Source organism: Fistularia commersonii, unplaced genomic scaffold, assembly GCF_037954325.1.
Source record: "Fistularia commersonii isolate RoL2024-O1a breed Wild unplaced genomic scaffold, RoL_Fcom_v1.0 HiC_scaffold_51, whole genome shotgun sequence".
NCBI classification, from domain to species: Eukaryota; Metazoa; Chordata; class Actinopteri; order Syngnathiformes; family Fistulariidae; genus Fistularia; species Fistularia commersonii.
In genome coordinates, this window is record NW_028234009.1 from 775,001 (window position 1) to 785,000 (window position 10,000).

Sequence of the window (10,000 nt, forward strand, 5' to 3'; positions counted from 1 at the left end):
CACGCCCACCTACAACTACTTTGCAGTCACCGATCTCTTTCAGGTTACCTCGTCTATACAAGATGTAGTCTACCTGCGTGCTCCTACCTCCGCTCTTATAAGTTACCCTATGTTCCTGTTTTTTCTGGAAAAAGGTATTCACTACACCCATTTCCATCCCTTTTGCAAAATCTACCACCATCTGTCCCTCTGCATTCCTATCCTGGATACCATATCTGCCCATCACTTCTTCATCCCCTCTATTGCCTTCACCAACATGTCCATTGAAGTCTGCACCAATTACCACTCTCTCATTTCTGGGAATATTCTGCATCACTTCATCCAACTCATTCCAGAACTTCTCCTTCTCTTCAGGTTCACATCCCACCTGTGGCGCATAGCCACTAACAACACTGAGCATCACACCTTCAATTTCCAATTTCAGACTCATAAGTCTATCTGACATTCTTTTCACCTCTAGGACGTTCCTTACAAACTCCTCCTTCAAGATGACTCCTACTCCATTTCTCTTCTTGTCAGCACCATAATAGTATAACTTAAAGCCTGCTCCTAAGCTTCTAGCCTTACTACCCTTCCACCTGGTCTCCTGGACACACAGTATATCCAGCTTCCTTCTCTGCATCGTGTCCATCAACTCTCTACCTTTTCCTGTCATAGTCCCAATATTCAAAGTCCCTACTCTCAGTCCCAGGCTCTTTCCTTTCCTCCTCTCTCTCTGCTTCCGAACACGCACTCCTCCTCTTCTTCTTCTTCTTGTTCTTCGACCCACAGTAGCCCGATTTCCATTAGTACCCTGTAGGTCATCAGTACCAATGGCGGTCGTTGTTAACCCGGTCCGCGACCCATCCGGTATGGTATAGTTATGGTTGACTCGCATGTTTGGTTTTGGCAAACGTTTTACGCCGGATGCCCCTCCTGACGCAACCCTCTGCATTTATCCGGGCTTGGGACCGGCACAGGGAGACACTGCTCCGTGCCCCCCCCCCCCCCCCCCCAAAGGCAGGCTTGGAGAGACACGGGCCAGTGCCGCCCTGAGGCTGCATTACCCTCTCTTTCTTACATTTATTATAAAAATATGCTTATCTTCCTTTTAGCTCATCACACATGTCTTTATGATTTTCAGTCCATGCCTCAGCCGGCCTGAAGCTCCACTGATGCGCATGTGCGGATGCCTCTATCTAGCGGACATAAAATAAAGACAATCATTCAAATGTGAATGAGTCGGCGTGATGCTCCGGGATGTGTGGAGCTCAGGGAGCTCCACGAGTGAGGGAGTTAAGTTAGGGCGGGGGTGCAAGTAGGCTCTAGGATTCCCCGAGTCGGGGCGAGCGATGGGTTTAGAGGCGTATCGCATTGAAGATAATGGCCGCATATCCTTCTTGGACTTTTCTAAAGCCTTTGACTCGGTCGAACATCCATTTATCATAGCAACGCTCGAACATTTTGGATTTGGTTAAATATTCAGGAATGTGATCCGTGGGCTCTATGAGAATATTCATAGCTGTGTCACCCTGCCAAGCGGCACCACTCCGAGCTTCCATGTTGATGTGGGAATCCCCCAAGGTTGCCCCATCTCACCCTATTTATTTATAATTGCTACCGAAATGCTAGCCGTTTATGTTGAAAAGAGCAACGATATCCAAAAGTTAGACGTGCTGGGGACTGAAATTGTTATTAGCCTGCTGGCAGATGACACAACCTTAGTTTTGAAAAATGAACATCAAGTCCCAATAAGTGCCGAAAACAACCAAAACATTCTCCAAGGCTTCAGGATTGTCATTAAACTTAAAGAAATGCAAACTTCTTGCGCTGCATGACTCGCCACTAAAGGAAATCAGCGATGTTTCCATGAAATCAGAAATAAAATACTTGAGCATTTTCCTATCCAAGGACCAAACGTTAAATCAATCCAGGAACATTGAATCTAAACTGAATCAAAGTAAAGCTTAATTCTAATATATGGCTCCAGAGAGATTTATCAATATTAGGCCGGATATATTTGACTAAAATGGATGTGTTTATCCAGATGTATATACCCAGCGTATTCCAATGCTGCTCCAAATCAACTCGTAAAATCTGTTAACCAAATCAATTTCAACTTTATCTGGAGGAACAGACCACACCATCTAAGAAAAATCACATATGGTGAAAGAAACAAGTGAAGGAGGGCTGAAAGTGATAGAGTCGGACTGCTTGAATGGGACATTGAAGGTGAACTGGTTGAAATCCTGGATCAAACCTCATCGTTCTTTCTGGTATTGTACTCCAAACTACTTATTCAACAAAGTCGGCGGCCTGAGTCTTCTGCTTATCTCTGACTTGGATATCAACAAGATTCCTGTCAAATGTTCAGAGTTCCATAAACAAATATTATTATACTGGAAAATGATATACGTACACAATTTCTCACCACACAGTATAATAGTTTGGAACAATCGATATGTACTGCATGGCAACAAACCTCTGTTTTACAAGGAATGCTTTGAGAAAGGTATATGGTCGATAATTGACTTGATGGATGACACTGGCAGTCCTCTGGACAATGAGCAGTTCTGTACTACACACAGATTCAAGCCTCCCATATTAGAGTTGCTAAAGTTACGAAACGCACTGCCTCGACAATTTGTATTCCTGACCAAAAATATAATGACGCACCGAACCGTACAACCACAGTTACCCCGACTATCACTCCAGGGAATCTCAATTGTGGACAGAAAGCGCGGCAACTCCTTTATTAGGAAATGTTTCACAGGAAACTTATTCCCTGGACGTCAAAAAAAAAAAAAAGGATATTTTAAATAAATTTGATGAGGAATCGATTGCCACGCTGCGAACCATGTATCTGACTCTACCCATACCCCCAAGGCAAAAGAGACCCACTTCAAAATTATGACTGACATCTACCCATCTAAGGAATTATCGAGGGTACGCTTTAATTTTGAAGATAATATTTGTACATTTTGTGAAGACAACATTGAAACCACTGACCATATATTTTTTCTCCTTCTCATTCCATCGTCACCAGTTTCCTTCTCAAAAGATGATATAACATTCTGTTTACTTATAAGCAACATAACAGATGAACTCTGTGTCAATGTTCTTTTAGGCCTGGCCAAGTTCTTCATTCACAAGAACAGAATGCAAAAATGCTCCCCAAATTTTAATGTCTTCATAAACGATTTTGAAATATAAAAAAAAAAAAAAAAAAAATCCTTAAAACTTATGGAAAAATCCAAAAACTAAAAAATATAGTTACCCATGTCCGAGGTTCCTTTTTTTTTTGGTAAAAAAAAAAAAACAAAAAAAAAAAAACCAACTTGATTACATGTTACATTCCCCTTGCAATTTTTTTTTTTTTTTTTCGTTTTAATTTCTTATTTGTCTATCTATTGATTTAATTACTTCCTTTTAATTTCTTTTTTTGTCTCGCACTGTAAATTTCTCACAAACCTGTAACACTATTAACTTCTCATTACATACAGAACAAATGTCCTGATGTCCGTTGCTTCCTCATCCCTGGTTGTTTCATTGACATTCAGTTCTACCTTGCTATGTTTATTTGTACATTTGTATATTTGGGTGTACTATTTATGTTCAATTAAAAACAGTTTGATGTCTGAGATTCCTTGTGAACCGCCAACTTAATTACATGTTATATTCCCCTCACAATTTTTTTTTTTCGTTTTTAATTTTATTTTTCTATCTATTTATTTAATTATATCCTTTTAATTTTCTTTTTTTGTCTAGCATTAAAAATTTCTCGCAAACCGTTAACACTATTAACTTCTGATTACTTACAGCACGAATGCGCTTATGCCCCCCCACCCCCCGCTTTTTCCGTACGGTGGCAGACACTGAGATCGAAAGCAAATGGGTGTCATTGAAATGCAGTAACAGGGTGATAACAGCCGTGTTCGAAGTGTGTAGGGGCTTATAGGAGAGCAGAAGCACGTCACGCAATTCACCTGAGTTCGGAGGATCGGGAGTACCAGGGCCCATAGCGGAGAAGCGGAAGAGCGGAGTTATGTGTCTCTTCTCAAAGGCGGGGAAACTGGGGGGCAGCAGGACCCCTTAGACCGGCTAATGTGAGTCTTCTCCGGACATAGATCACCCGGACTTATGACTGGAGCTCCCGGACCTCTGGGCACACACATATGTGAATGAGTGGATGAGCTAATGTTGGTTTGGTTGTGGATACGTTTCGGCCAATGCTATCAGCACAGCTATGATTATCCCCAGAACGTTGAGAACGAGCTCCCGGAACTCCAGACATGCGTATATAAAAGAGTGGAATTAAGGTGTGTGTGTGTGTGTGTGTGTGTGTGTGTGTGTGTGTGTGTGTGTGTGTGTATACGTGTGGGACAGAAGTAATGTTGGGGACAGAAATTGTTATTAGCCTGCTGGCAGATGACACAACCTTAGTTTTGAAAAATGAACATCAAGTCCCAATAAGTGCTGAAAAAAACCAAAACATTCTCCAAGGCTTCAGGATTGTCATTAAACTTAAAGAAATGCAAACTTCTTGCGCTGCATGACTCGCCACTAAAGGAAATCAGCGATGTTTCTATGAAATCAGAAATAAAATACTTGAGCATTTTCCTATCCAAGGACCAAACGTTAAATCAATCCAGGAACATTGAATCTAAACTGAATCAAAGTAAAGCTTAATTCTAATATATGGCTCCAGAGAGATTTATCAATATTAGGCCGGATATATTTGACTAAAATGGATGTGTTTATCCAGATGTATATACCCAGCGTATTCCAATGCTGCTCCAAATCAACTCGTAAAATCTGTTAACCAAATCAATTTCAACTTTATCTGGAGGAACAGACCACACCATCTAAGAAAAATCACATATGGTGAAAGAAACAAGTGAAGGAGGGCTGAAAGTGATAGAGTCGGACTGCTTGAATGGGACATTGAAGGTGAACTGGTTGAAATCCTGGATCAAACCTCATCGTTCTTTCTGGTATTGTACTCCAAACTACTTATTCAACAAAGTCGGCGGCCTGAGTCTTCTGCTTATCTCTGACTTGGATATCAACAAGATTCCTGTCAAATGTTCAGAGTTCCATAAACAAATATTATTATACTGGAAAATGATATACGTACACAATTTCTCACCACACAGTATAATAGTTTGGAACAATCGATATGTACTGCATGGCAACAAACCTCTGTTTTACAAGGAATGCTTTGAGAAAGGTATATGGTCGATAATTGACTTGATGGATGACACTGGCAGTCCTCTGGACAATGAGCAGTTCTGTACTACACACAGATTCAAGCCTCCCATATTAGAGTTGCTAAAGTTACGAAACGCACTGCCTCGACAATTTGTATTCCTGACCAAAAATATAATGACGCACCGAACCGTACAACCACAGTTACCCCGACTATCACTCCAGGGAATCTCAATTGTGGACAGAAAGCGCGGCAACTCCTTTATTAGGAAATGTTTCACAGGAAACTTATTCCCTGGACGTCAAAAAAAAAAAAAAGGATATTTTAAATAAATTTGATGAGGAATCGATTGCCACGCTGCGAACTATGTATCTGACTCTACCCATACCCCCAAGGCAAAAGAGACCCACTTCAAAATTATGACTGACATCTACCCATCTAAGGAATTATCGAGGGTACGCTTTAATTTTGAAGATAATATTTGTACATTTTTTGAAGACAACATTGAAACCACTGACCATATATTTTTTCTCCTTCTCATTCCATCGTCACCAGTTTCCTTCTCAAAAGATGATATAACATTCTGTTTACTTATAAGCAACATAACAGATGAACTCTGTGTCAATGTTCTTTTAGGCCTGGCCAAGTTCTTCATTCACAAGAACAGAATGCAAAAATGCTCCCCAAATTTTAATGTCTTCATAAACGATTTTGAAATATAAAAAAAAAAAAAAAAATCCTTAAAACTTATGGAAAAATCCGAAAACAAAAAAATATAGTTACCCATGTCCGAGGTTCCTTTTTTTTTTGGTAAAAAAAAAAAAAAAAACAAAAAAAACAACTTGATTACATGTTACATTCCCCTTGCAATTTTTTTTTTTTTTTTTCGTTTTAATTTCTTATTTGTCTATCTATTGATTTAATTACTTCCTTTTAATTTATTTTTTTGTCTCGCACTGTAAATTTCTCACAAACCTGTAACACTATTAACTTCTCATTACATACAGAACAAATGTCCTGATGTCCGTTGCTTCCTCATCCCTGGTTGTTTCATTGACATTCAGTTCTACCTTGCTATGTTTATTTGTACATTTGTATATTTGGGTGTACTATTTATGTTCAATTAAAAACAGTTTGATGTCTGAGATTCCTTGTGAACCGCCAACTTAATTACATGTTATATTCCCCTCACAATTTTTTTTTTTCGTTTTTAATTTTATTTTTCTATCTATTTATTTAATTATATCCTTCTAATTTTCTTTTTTTGTCTAGCATTAAAAATTTCTCGCAAACCGTTAACACTATTAACTTCTGATTACTTACAGCACGATTGCGCTTATGCCCCCCCACCCATCCCGCTTTTTCCGTACGGAGGCAGACACTGAGATCGAAAGCAAATGGGTGTCATTGAAATGCAGTAACAGGGTGATAACAGCCGTGTTCGAAGTGTGTAGGGGCTTATAGGAGAGCAGAAGCACGTCACGCAATTCACCTGAGTTCGGAGGATCGGGAGTACCAGGGCCCATAGCGGAGAAGCGGAAGAGCGGAGTTATGTGTCTCTTCTCAAAGGCGGGGAAGCTGGGGGGCAGCAGGACCCCTTAGACCGGCTAAGGTGAGCCTACTCCGGACAGAGATCACCCGGAGTTATGACTGGAGCTCCCGGACCTCTGGGCACACACATATGTGAATGACTGGATGAGCTAATGTTGGTTTGGTTGTGGATACGTTTCGGCCAATGCTATCAGCACAGCGATGATGAGTTCAGGTGTGTCTGTGTGTGTTTGTGTGTTTGTGTGTGTGTGTGTGTGTGTGTGTGTGTGTGCGTGTGTTTGTGTGTGTGTGAGAGTTTGTTTTTGTGGGTTGGGGGGGGTTCCCGCGGACACGGAGTACCAGGGCCTGGAGCGGATGAGGTGAGGAGCGGAGGAGAGCAGAAGCCCGGACCGTGATTCGCTTGTGTCCAGCGGCTCGGGAGTTCCAGGGCCCGAAACGGAGGAGCGGAGGAGCGGAGGAGCGGAGGAGCGGAGGACAGCAAAACCCCTTTCTGCAATTCGCCTGAGTCCGGCGGATCGGTAGTACCTGGTTCCGCAGCGGATGAGCGGAGGAGTGGAGGAGATGTTTCTCTTCTCAGAGGCGGCGAGGGGGGGGGGGGCAGGACCCCTTACCCTTATCCCCCCCGGACGTTTGAGTGGAGCTCCCGGACCTCCGGGCACGCACATGCGAATGACTGGATCACAGGGAGTGCCAGGGCCTGGAGCGGATGAGCAGAGGAGAGGCGGAGGGCAGAAGCCCGGCCCTGTTCAAGAGTTCCAGGGTCCAAAGCGGGGGAGCGAAGAAGCGGAGGAGGGGAGGAGAGCAGAAGAGCAAAAAACTGGCCCGGAATTCACCGAAGTCCCGCGGATCGGGAGTTCCAGGGCCCGGAGCGGAAGAGCGGAGGAGCGGAGGAGAGGAGGAGCGGAGCAAAGCTAAGCCCGTCTTAACAACAAGGAAATTACAGATGAGGCTATAATTTCTAATGAAAACTTTAAATTCTATAGCCACGTATACACTTCGACATTGTCAAAAAGCGATTGTGACTCCTTTCCATTAAATATTCCTCAATATATCCCAAAAATAAACAACAAACAATATATGTTTGTTTATATATGTTTATATATAAACAACAAAAAATATACAGTTTGATGTCTGAGATTCCTTGTGAATCGCCAACTTAATTACATGTCGTATTCCCCTTGCATTTTTTTTTTTTGGTTTTAATTTCATTTGTCTATCTATTTATCTAATTATTTCCTTTTAATTTCGTTTTTTGTCTAGCACTGTAAATTTCTCACAAACCTTTAACACTATTAACTTCTGATTACATACAGAACAAATGTCCTCATGTCCGTTGCTTCCTCATGCCTGGTTGTTTCATTGACATTCAGTTCTACCTTGCTATGTTTATTTGTACATTTGTATATTTGGGTGTACTATTTATGTTCAATTAAAAACAGTTTGATGTCTGAGATTCCCTGTGAACCGCCAACTTAATTACATGTTATATTCCCCTCACAATTTTTTTTTTTTCGTTTTTAATTTTATTTTTCTATCTATTTATTTAATTATATCCTTTTAATTTTCTTTTTTTGTCTAGCATTAAAAATTTCTCGCAAACCGTTAACACTATTAACTTCTGATTACTTACAGCACGAATGCGCTTATGCCCCCCCACCCCCCACCCCCCCGCTTTTTCCGTACGGTGGCAGACACTGAGATCGAAAGCAAATGGGTGTCATTGAAATGCAGTAACAGGGTGATAACAGCCGTGTTCGAAGTGTGTAGGGGCTTATAGTAGAGCAGAAGCACGTCACGCAATTCACCTGAGTTCGGAGGATCGGGAGTACCAGGGCCCATAGCGGAGAAGCGGAAGAGCGGAGTTATGTGTCTCTTCTCAAAGGCCGGGAAGCTGGGGGGCAGCAGGACCCCTTAGAGCGGCTAATGTGAGCCTTCTCCGGACATAGATCACCCGGACTTATGACTGGAGCTCCCGGACCTCTGGGCACACACATATGTGAATGAGTGGATGAGCTAATGTTGGTTTGGTTGTGGAAACGTTTCGGCCAATGCTATTAGCACAGCTATGATGAGTTCAGGTGTGTCTGTGTGTGTTTGTGTGTTTGTGTGTGTGTGTGTGTGTGTGTGTGTGCGTGTGTTTGTGTGTGTGTGAGAGTTTGTTTTTGTGGGTTGGGGGGGGTTCCCGCGGACACGGAGTACCAGGGCCTGGAGCGGATGAGGTGAGGAGCGGAGGAGAGCAGAAGCCCGGACCGTGATTCGCTTGTGTCCAGCGGTTCGGGAGTTCCAGGGCCCGAAACGGAGGAGCGGAGGAGCGGAGGACGGCAAAACCCCTTTCTGCAATTCGCCTGAGTCCGGCGGATCGGTAATACCTGGTTCCGCAGCGGAGGAGCGGAGGAGTGGAGGAGATGTTTCTCTTCTCAGAGGCGGCGAGGAGGGGGGGAGAGGGACAGGACCCCTTACCCTTACCCCCCCCGGACGTTTGAGTGGAGCTCCCGGACCTCCGGGCACGCACATGCGAATGACTGGATCACAGGGAGTGCCAGGGCCTGGAGCGGATGAGCAGAGGAGAGGCGGAGGGCAGAAGCCCGGCCCTGTTCAAGAGTTCCAGGGTCCAAAGCGGGGGAGCGAAGAAGCGGAGGAGGGGAGGAGAGCAGAAGAGCAAAAAAACTGGCCCGGAATTCACCGAAGTCCCGCGGATCGGGAGTTCCAGGGCCCGGAGCGGAAGAGCGGAGGAGAGGAGGAGCGGAGCAAAGCGGAAGCCCGTCTTAACAACAAGGAAATTACAGATGAGGCTATCATTTCCAATGAAAACTTTAAATTCTATAGCCACCTATACACTTCGACATTGTCAAAAAGCGATTGTGACTCCTTTCCATTAAATATTCCTCAATATATCCCAAAAATAAACAACAAACAATATATGTTTGTTTATATATGTTTATATATAAACAACAAAAAATATACAGTTTGATGTCTGAGATTCCTTGTGAATCGCCAACTTAATTACATGTCGTATTCCCCTTGCATTTTTTTTTTTCGGTTTTAATTTCATTGGTCTATCTATTTATTTAATTATTTCCTTTTAATTTCTTTTTTTGTCTAGCAATGTAAATTTCTCACAAACCGTTAACACTATTAACTTCTGATTACATACAGAACGAATGTCCTTATGTCCTTTTCTTCTTCATGCCTGGTTGTTTCATTGACATTCAGTTCTACCTTGCCATGTTTATTTGTACATTTGCGTGTACTATTTATGTT